We start from the raw sequence: 11,383 nt of genomic DNA, 5'->3' as shown, positions 1-11,383 counted from the left end.
CAATGCACATATCTCCAACTTTTTGGAGATTTGTGACACATTCAAAATAAATGGAACAACCGATGATGCCATTCAGCTGAGATTGTTTCCATTTTCCTTGAGGGACAGAGCAAAGAGATGGTTGCAATCTCTTCCATAACAGACGATCACTACCTGGAAGGCGTTGGCCGAAAAATTTTTATATAAGTATTTTCCTCCCGCTAAAACTGCTAAACTTAGAAATGACATATCTTCTTTTGTGCAGTTTGATGATGAAAGCATGTACGATGCATGGGAGAGATTTAAAGATCTTTTGAGATCTTGCCCACATCACGGATTGCCGGTGTGGATGCAGTTCGGACCTTCGTGGGTTGAACCTCACAACGTAGGCGCTAAGCGATGGGCGAGCAAGCTCGGAACTTGATAGAGGAAATGGCCATGAACAACTATCAATAGCAATCCTCTAGGAGCCGACCAGGAAGACAATGAGTGGTCAACCAAGTGGACTCTACAGCAGCCTTGGCAACTCAAGTGGAGCTTCTAGCCAAGAAGATCGACCAACTCCGGATCTTGAGTTCACGCGTGAGCGTTGGGCTGCGAGTTTTGTGGTGGCCCGCATTCACGGTCTGACTGTCGCGGGAGGTATGTTTGCTTCATCCTCTACTACTTTTCCATCTAATTCGCTGTAAATGCGATGTTGAACAGTTAATTATATGGGAATGCCCCAAGGCGTGAACGATCCTTACAAAGAATACATACAACCACGGGTGGCGCAATCATCCCAACTTCGGTTGGAGGAACAATAACGCTCGTGGTCCACTGGTTTCGAGACTTCATCGGCCAGCAACATTCAATTTGGACCTACACAAGCTCCTCCTCTACCGGAAAAGAAGTCAAATTTAGAGGAGCTTATGATGAAGTTTGTGACGTCTACGGAGATGAGGTTCCAGAACCGATAGTGCACTTAGGAACCAAAGAGGCCTCGATTCGAACTTGGAGACCCAAATTGGCCAAATCTCTAAGATGTTGTTTGAGAGGCGGCAAGGAGCTCCCGAGCACCACTGAGTCTAACCTGAGGGAGCACGTGAATGCCATCACTTTGCGTTCGGTGTAAGTTAGTTTCAGCTCCTTCTAAGCTGTTTTGATGACGCCACTATTGATGTGCGAGGTTAAGGCAAGCGGTAAGGTTAGGGAACCCGAGGGAAAAAGGTGAAATCAATTCCAGTTAGGGAATATCAACCTAAGATTCCTTATCCCTGCTAGAGATAAACAAGCAAAGGCGAAAGAGCGATTCGGTAAGTTTTTAGATATTTTTAGACAATCGCATATTAACTTGCCTTTTATTGATGCATTGGAGCGGATGCCAAAGTATGCTAAGTTCTTAAAGGACATACTTAGCGGAAAAAGGAAGTTGGAGGAGGTCGCCTATGTTCGACAATGAGGAGTGCTGGCGGTGTTTGAGCAAGTTGCGGAGAAACGTCACGATCCAGGGAGTTTCACTATTCCTTGCACTTTAGGTAATTTATATGTTGATGATGCATTAGGCTGATTTGGGGGCTAGCATAAACGTCATGCCCACTAGTTTGTTCAATAAGCTAGATTTGGGGAGGCAAAATCCACTAGGATGTGCATACAATTAGTGACCGAATTACATTAAGCTTCCTAGGGAATTGTGGAAAATGTGCTAGTTAAGGTAGATAAGTTCATATTTCCTGTGGACTTTGTGGTTTTGGATATGGACAATGAGCATGGTATACCATTAATTTTGGGGAGACCTTTCCTTGCCACGGTAGAGCTAAAATAGACGTATTTGAGGGGAAGTTAGAACTTAATGTAAGGGACGATTGTGTCACTTTTAGTTTACCCTCATTTGATAGTTCTTCCACCGACCATGTTCATGCCATTTGTTGTATTGATGGAATTGATCTTGCATGTAATACACAACCACAAGATGTACAAATGGATGATGCTATACATGTTTCTTCCCCTACTAGTATGTGTTATTCATCTGAAAAAAATAACTTGTATCAATATGAGACTTTGTGCTGTGATAGACCCGATAAGGGTAGTTGCAAGTTTTTTTTGACAGATCACTTAGCCGGAATTCGGAGTGGATGAATGGACATCCTAAATCGGTCCAGAGAGAACCTCCTTGGACATCTACTGCACACATCGGACCTTTTCATTGCGCTTATATGCCTCGAACCCCAACTTACATTGAGCCTACCTTCTTAATTTGCCCGCGATGCAGGAATGCTGATCCGAGTCCGGTAGACGACTCGGAACAAAAGAAGCGCCTTGGAGGCATTCCGAATCTATTTTGCTTTCCGAATTTTTGGACATTTTTTTTTATTTTATTATATGTAGTCATTTGCAGTTAGATATTTCAGTCTGTTTTTAGTAAGTTTGATTTTGAGGAGATGCTATCTTATTGAACCTTTTACTAGATGTTGCTTGGAATGTGTTTATTCTTGAATTTTACAGGAGTTAGCCTACTTGATGCTCGTCACGTAATTTTGAGGTGACATATTTTGAAGTGTTAAAGTACACATCAAGGGCGATTATCTAGTAGACTTTCTAGTTTTTATCTCTTCTTGCCGTCTTGTTTTTCTCTTAGTTTTCTAATTTCTTTTATGGACTCCCATAATTAGCTTCATTTCACGTATTTTATTCCTTTTATTTTGGAGTGCCTACCTTGTTCACACCGAGGACGTTGTCTTTCACAAGTGTGGGGTAGGTACCGTAGATTTGTGCAGTCTGGGATTTTATCTTTCTTTGTTTTTATCTTGTTTTAATATCCCTTATTGATTGAGTCCATTCATTATTACTGTCCTTATCTTGAGTTTTGTTTTAATCGAGTAGTTAATGATTTTCTCCTTTGAATGGATTCCCTTATAGCTTTTATCGAACCTTGTTGGAAGAAGGCAATGAACGAATCTCTTAATTACAATCCAGCCAGGTAAAACTCGTATTTTTCCTTAAATTCTTCCATTTTACTTTATCTTAGATATAGAACACTGTTAATATTGTTGCTTATTATTGTGATTGACTGTTTAAACTTTGGTTTGAGAATTCATGCAATTTTAACCCACTCAAATGGTGAGATTTTTTTTATTATGATTTGACTTCTATTTTATACATATACTCTTGTTAGGACATGCTAGGATATCTTGGTGGCTTTATATTGTAACCATATGACCTTGGTTAGGTTAATTTACATTAGTTGTTGTGTTTGTGGTGTAGTCGGTTATGAAAATGATAAGTGTGGGGTTTTGGTGGAAATAAAATGTGCCTCTGACATGCAAAGCATGAATAATGTTTAGACTTAAATTGCAATTGCTGGTTCATGATAAATTAGATTGGTATGTATCGGTTTATTAGTTTATACAAGTTTTTGGTTAGTCGAAGTATAATCATTATGTTGTTGATTCGGTAGATTATTTCTATCATTAACTTGAATTCTTACAAAAAACTAATAATTCGTTGCATTAGGTGATATGACAGACCGCGATAAATCTCATAGAAAGCAACTGAAACGCGTCGCTACCAGCAAGCGATCGCGTGGTGAAGGAACGTCTTCTTCCACAGCGCTAGAACCAGCACCAACACTTCCACCTCCACCACAACAGCAAATAGTCTGACCTCGGAAAGCACCTGCTGTGAATCCATCCACACCTGGCCATCATCCATTGTGGACATTCCCTAATGCAGATAATGAAAGTAGATTCCAAATCATGAGATGGAAGCAAGTGATGGCGGGCCGTCGCATAGACTTCACATCCCTAGAGAGAGTGGGATTGGCTCAAGATATGCACACACTATTCGAGACTCTGCCGTATGCGAGATTCTTTGACATCATTGAGCCAACCTACCGTGAGCTTACGATCGAGTTCCTCAACACCTTCTTCCTGCGACGGATCCTGGCCCGGTATCGACTGATGCAATTTATTTCGGGGCTTGGGGAAGGGAGTTCTCGATGTCGGTCCCACAATTTGGCATGCATTTGGGATTATGGACTGAACAAGAAATCTCAGGGGAGGAGTATCAGGGATGTCTCTACATCCACCCAATTTCATATGACGCCATGTGGGACTCATTGGTAATGAGGCCGAAAACATACTACCCAAGCAGGTCTAAGGCCTCTAGCTTACCGGACCATCTCCGCTACATTCATACCCTACTAGCTTACACCATTCTGGTGAGGGGGCGAGTTTTGGGGCAGTCACACAGACTGATGTCTTTATTCTCTGGGCTATGCAACATCAGAAGAAGCTAGACTTGGGATATTTATTGGCTCGCCAAGTCCGTTCATTTATAGTAGACGCCTATAAGAAGATGCATTGTTGTTTCGGTCCGTATATGACTAGGTTAGCTAAGAGACTGGATGTATTGGACGACTGTCTCTCGGAACTTTCAAATATTGGAGACATGAGACCACTAGGGATCAGACAGATGATCAACATGCAGATGATCATGGCCACTAGACATCCACATGGTATTGAATATAGGCTCGTGAGCACAATAGTCAGGGAAGCTAGAGAGGCAGCGGCTAGAGGAGCCCAACATCCGTCGGCCGGGATCCCGGATGTTAGGAGTCCTAACCCAGCTAGAGTGTTTATGCCCTCATCTGGAGCCTCGTCCATCATTGGCGGGGCCAGAACATTCAAATCGGTCTTATGGGTGGCCAAATCAGATCGAGTCTGCGATCTACAATGACGATATCACGAGTTTGTGCGGTTTCAAGAAGAAACGAAGGCACAGTTGGGCAGTTTGAACAGTATACTTCAACAGTTCCTGAGTGGTTTAGAAAGACAGGCCACCCAGACAGACTTCATAGTAGTGCAGATTCAAAAGATGGCAGAGGCTGGAGCACAAAATCAGCGGCTCATTGATGATATGGAGTTCGATTTTGCAACATGCTTCACGGACCCTGATCCACCACCGCCACCTTCCTCTGCAAATTTCCCTGCCCCCCAACTTCCAGCAGATCCAACCAGTGAGGATACACCATCAGCAGACTCCTAGCGAAAAAAAAATTTGTGATATTTTCCTCTTTCCTTTTTCTTTATTTTATTTTTATTTATTTTCTTCCAATTTATTATCTCCTTTTACTTTCTTGCTTGTAACTTGCTTAATTTTATGTTATTTCCTTGCACTTGTCTATTTATGTTAAGTAGAACACTATGCCTTTTTAATTAAAAAAAAAAATCAGCATGATCTTCCATAACCATAATGTGTGAATCATATGCTTCCTCAGTCTTCATCTCTCTAATTGTAACGCCTGCATTTTCTCATCATCCATGTTATGTGTATTTACATTTAATCATTGGGCATATGATGGTATATCAATGATATTTTTATTTTATGAGAACAGATATATATTAATTATAAGTAGAGAATAAGAAGCATGATATTAGATTATTAATTTAGATAAGTTGATTAAGTACTTGGGTTATGTGTATTAAGTCTTAAGACTTAATTGAACCAATAGTTGAAGGTTGGGTAAATAGATTGGACTTAAAAGACACAATTAAAAGTTAGTACCTATATATGGTTAGTAAGAATTAATTTAGGGTGATAAAAATAGTTTAGTAGGTGGTGGCATTAAGAGAGGAATATTGGAAATTGGAACCATGAGCAAGCTCATTTTACCTCTTCATTTCTCTAAAATTCGTACATGGCCAAAAACACAAAATTTGGAATAAGAGAGAGGAGTGGAATACCTAGAAAAACTTAAGATTAAGATAGGATTTTGCCAACTATTGAAGGAGCCAAGCTAAAGCTAAAGGATTTAAGCATATTAGCAACCCAAAAGCTGAAATTGGTAAGTTGTTACTTGAGTGTTATTAATTTGTCATTAGGGTTCTTGATTACAAATTGGAAAAACTTCATTTGATGCTCTCATTGATTAATTAAAGGTCTGATTATCATGAATTAGTAGAGTATTGAATGATTGCATAAAGATTAAGCTTGATTTAAGTTTAAGTATGTTAAGATAGAAAACTGTCAAAATTCCAGCAACCTTGATGTTCTGTATTTTAGGCATAACATGGGTTATATAAGTCCAAATTAAGTTTAATTGGTGTCTATGGAAATTTTAAAGAGTCCTATATAACTTTGTAGTTTTGTGATTTTGCTATTTTTGCCGTTTTGGTTGCTTAAATTGAGCAAACAGATTGCTGCTCGGGTACAACTAGCTGTATGACCCTTGCTCAGTAATTTGAAAATAATTAAATCTATAGAAGTCGGAATTGAGTAATTCTTCTTGGAGATGAAACTAGACGCATAAATGGATATTTCTATTTAATATGAGATTTTTGTATTAAGCCAATTTTGCCCAGCAATAAATATACCTTGGTACTAAATTCTGTCTAAAAAACAGAAATGTTGGAGATTAGTTTTATGCAATTTATTGATGTTAATTTGAGTTAAATTGGTATTTAACTAGATGGGAAATGTTTATAGGATATTAAAACAGTAATTGAGAGTCTTAGAGGAAGAGTTAGACCTATGAATTAGAGAAGGGATGATCTTGTAATGAATTAGAACTCGCATTTACATGAATATTTGTAATATGCATGAAATGTGAATTGATGAATGTGTTGACAGGTACTCAAAGGCCTGGAAAGGAAGTTGTGGAGAAAGGAGGTTCTTATATGCTAAAGGAATAAGTATATTTTGAGTAAGTAAATAGTTAATATTTGCTATGTTCATATATTTAATCAAATGTTCATGAAATAGTTGCGTTTGCTTAATATTGTTTATGTTTGAATGACTGAGATGGAAATGATTGGTGTTGAGTGGAACAATTGTTATTGCTGAAATATGATATAAGTGAAATGATTGAATTGTGATGTTAAGTGCATATGTGCATGTGAATGGTGGATTTCCTGTGAAAAAAAATATATATATATAAAGCCTTGGGAGGCTAAAGCCTAGAGAGGCTATAAAAGTGTATAATGTGAGATGAGGCGGAGCGACTTACGTGTGTGATATGTGAGGATGAGGCGGAGCGGTACATTAAAGGGGATCCACAAGCCGTGAGAACTAACCATAATTGTTGAATTGTATTTCTTCTATGATGGTTGTAATGAATTGAGTAGAATGGTATGACTTTATACCTAAACTATGAATATCATGAAAAGTTATGTGATTGGGTGGAAATTGTATTAAGTGTATGTGATATAGATTATGTTGATTATTTATTTACCGAAATGGAGGCTCACCCCTCTCCAAAATTTTTCTTTTTAGGTTTGTAAATAGTAGTGCATCCGTTGGTTGTATGCGAAGTCTAGCTTTTAGCGATTCTGTCAAGTTGGGCCGGTTTTGTGAAGTCTCCTCCGATGCATTTTTGTATGCAGTTATGTGATATATATGGAAGTATGCCTTATAAGGCATAAGAAGATGTTTGTAATACTTGTTAAATGATGTTTAAGTATAATCATATGTTTATATGTTAATAACCTTGTGTCTGGATTCTTAACAACCTACATATTGACCTATCTACCTGTAGTATATATTCTACGACGCTTGTATGCTTCCTGGCTAATGTTTATTGGTTAGCATGTGATGGGGGTGTTACACTAACACTGTGGACAGTGTTATACTAAAATGTGGGGTAGGTGCTTACCGATGTTGTGCCTATCTTGAGTTTTGTTTTAATTAAGTAGTTGATGACTTTTTCTCCTTTGAATGGATTCCCTTATAGCTTTTATCGAACCTTGTTGGGAAGAAGGCAATGAATAAATCTCTTAACTACAATCCAGCCAGGTAAAACTGGTATTTTTCCTTAATTCTTCCATATTACTTTATCTTAGATATAGAACAACATTAATATTCACCGCTTATTATTGTGATTGACTGTTTAAACTTTGGGTTGAGAATTCATGCAATTTTAACCCACTCAAATGGTGAGATTTTGAGCCAATTGGTGCATCACTATTATGCTCCCTTTTCTTTCATTAGTGAGCATTTTATAGAATCTCTGTTTCTAGAACTTGCTTTACGATATCTGTTGAGATTACATGAATTGTCAATAATCGTGAGATGATTTGGGCACTTAGGATTTACACAATTTGGCCAAAAAGCCTAACCCTGTTTTTCCCTTAGTGAACCAATTTTGAGCCTTAGCCATTCCTTTCGTGACAATAATAACAGTGACACTCATCTTATCACTTCTATTCATTTGACCACTCTTTCTACCATTGTTGCTGGAAATTATATAAGTTATGCTGCATTTTACTTTGGATCAATCTGCATTCATATATTTCACTAAGTTGCTAGATTTTTCATAAATGCTCCCTTCAATTATTGTATGTGTCAATAACCAACAACTCCTACATAAGCTGTTGTAATATATATACATAGTATATATTTTTATATATAAAAAAAAAACAACAAAAAAAATGTAGAAAGTATTAATTTAGTTCATTTCGAGCATCATCTTATTTTTAGAGCAACTTAGTGTTCATTTTGGTACGACTTGATCCTTCATTACTTTCTTGCATTACTTGCTTAACTTCCAAAGAACTTGTAGCCTACTTTCCATATTTATACGTACCTTACCTTAACCCCATTACAACCTGGCTCAAGACCCTTTGATCATGATTATTGATTATTTCGTAGTAGTGGAGATTGAATCCATAAGCAAGCCTATGGTAAGCACTTTTTCTGTATTTTTGCGTTGAGAGCTTGGCGATCTTCTTTCACCTATATACACTTATGTGTTTTGAGTGATATCTTGTGAGGCATGATTCTCAATCTCTTAATTTAGATGGTTTATCATTTTAACTTTAGCAACTTTATTAAGTTTGCTCTTTCTCTTAAGGATTTAGTGATTTGGGGATTTTGGGAAAAAATCATTACGGAGTTTTGAAATTTGTTTTGAGCTAACCTCCTGCAATGCAGCTGATTGAGTTATTTGATATCTTTTGAGGAGTGAGTTGTAAATTGCTTGAGGACAAGCAAAAGTTTAAGTATGGGGTAATTTGATAAGCATCATACTACACATGTTTTCATGCCCGATTGTTTACATTTTTATGCATGATTATCCCATTTTATGCTAGAATCACCTGTCTTTTGTTTCCCTTTTCGTTTCAGGTCATTTTCGAAGGACACCATCAGCAATCGAGGGAAATACGTGTGATTACGGAGCAAAATCCATCAAATTGGGCGAGAACAAGCACCCCGAGGGTTGAGCACGGCCTGGACTCCGGCCGTGCTGAATTATCAAGAGGCTATCCCCAATTGTGCCATTTCGGCCGCCTTGGTAGCCACCACGGCCTCCGGCCGCGGCTGTGGTGGATCAACACCGCCAGGCACGGCCTGTGGTGGCTCGGCTGAGACTCCACAGTTCGTACGGCTGGACTCCGTGCGTCTTGAATCAACTATATAGGCGATTTTGAATTCTAATTGAAGGGGACGATTTTTGGACTCAATTCCAAGACACACACTTAATCAAATATTTCCTATACCTCAATTGTAGACCGGGAGAGATCAATTTTCATCAATTGAAGGGGGGATTCCACTTATTCCAACATCGAATTGAAGATCAAGACAAACTTTGGGAGCATTCAAGAGGCAACTAGGGTTTGAGATTTTGAATTTGCAAATTTAGGGTTTCTCATTCAGCTTGAAAGAGAAGGGTGTACATACCTTTAATTTGTTTTTCCTTATTTTGTTCTTTAATTGCTTTGACTATGAACATGAGCAGCTAGATCTTTTGAATCCATTAGGGTTCACCTTTGTTGATGGATTATGCTTAATTGTTAGTTTTTTATAATTGTCATTCTTGCAATCTTCTTGCTATTCAGTAATAAAAGTTTGATGCAGTTAATTTGAGACGTTAGATTAATTATTTATTAGGTTGTTTCTTGACATTGAGAAATGCTTGTTATAACTAGATTTTGAATAGTAAGGACTGGTAGTTAACACTTAAAGATGAGGTTGATTTACTCGTCGGATTAAGAACTAACAACTCTTAATAGTCTTAAATCATACTTAATGCTAATTTGTAGTAATCTGATAGGAAGAGATTCCATTAGGTTAGTGCAGGGTTTAGGAATCCGGTAAGCTCGAGAGAGGCAGGGATTCAATTCAGGGATTTAGGCAACGGGTAAGCAAGATCGGCAATCCATAAAATTCATCTTTAGAATTCCATCACTTAGGCTCCCTTTTGGATTTATTTCTCTCTTTACAATTGTCTTTTAATTGTCCATTGTTGTCCTTCATTTACTTAATTGCACTCATAACCATTAGCTGGTATGTTAGAACTTTCACACCCTATTTCAGACTAGATAACATAGCAAGGTAGTAACTCTAGGTTCACTGATCTCGGGGATCGACCTTGATACTCACTAGTGCTAGGCTGCATCGGTAGGTTCACTGCCTTAGGTGTAGGTTGCATAAAGAGCCCATCAGGGGTGAAACGATAATCTTTTATAAGTTTAAGGACTAAATTATCAAAAAAAATTAAACTTTAAGCCCTTAGGCCAATCAGCTTTGAGCATAGCACAATCGATCAGCTGAGCATAGAGCCGACTGGCTCTACACAGTGTCAATTGGTGCTTTTTCGAAATCTGATGTCGTTTAATTCTTTTTTTTTTATCTAAAATGCCAAAATTGGTAAATAAGAAGTTTTTAGAAGATATTTGTGATAATTATTGAGACTTTTAAATATATTTAATAATACTTATTTGATTTTAAAAGATTTTATTGAATATTAATCTGATAAGAGGAAAGATAATTGATTGATTTTTAATTAAAATAATTATATAGTTATTTGCTCCTTTAGGGTTCCTAACCGTAGCTACTATAAATAGAATGATATGCCTAGGTTTAGGGTAGCTACACTCAGTAATCATTAAAGTGACACACATCAATTTTTTAGAACTTCAATAAAATGGAAAGTCAGTGAGTAAGAGCTAGAGATTTGGAAACTTATTTTCGGATGACAAAAGATTTCTCAAGCTCAAGTAGTCCTAGGTTCTCAACCAATATTTGATTTCACCACCTCTTCATCTCTAGAGACTCAAAGATTAGCATTCAACAGTGGCAACATGAGGGTTCTCCAAATTCAATACCATCAGCATCCCCATCTTTAGAAAATTGATTCTTTTATTTTATATTTTAGAAACATGATTAGGATTGCTTTTCTTTAGTTATTTTATATGATCCATAGGATTTATACAATTAGACTAGAGTTTTCCTAAATTAACATGTTTATAATTTACTAGCATTGAATATGATAATGTGAAACAAGCTGTAAATTGAACTTGATAATAAGAACATGTAGGGTTTTGGATATGAAAACAGATTTACTTTTGAATTTTTGATTTGGTGATTAGGGTTGCATGTTTAGATTTTTTTTCTTTCTTTTCTTAATTAATTAGTTTTTAGGGTTCCA

At 37.3% G+C, this 11,383-nt stretch overlaps 1 non-coding gene across 1 annotated transcript; it reads right to left on the bottom strand.

Moving 5' to 3' along the window:
• Positions 1-211: 211 nt before the first annotated feature.
• Positions 212-318, bottom strand: LOC112533936. The gene has a single exon (XR_003078270.2). It is a non-coding gene; the product is annotated as a small nucleolar RNA R71 (small nucleolar RNA).
• Positions 319-11,383: the final 11,065 nt, after the last annotated feature.

Source organism: Ricinus communis, chromosome 2, assembly GCF_019578655.1.
Source record: "Ricinus communis isolate WT05 ecotype wild-type chromosome 2, ASM1957865v1, whole genome shotgun sequence".
Lineage (NCBI taxonomy): Eukaryota > Viridiplantae > Streptophyta > Magnoliopsida > Malpighiales > Euphorbiaceae > Ricinus > Ricinus communis.
The sequence above is the reverse complement of the archived record's forward strand: the minus strand, read 5'-3'. Positions and strand labels throughout refer to the sequence as shown.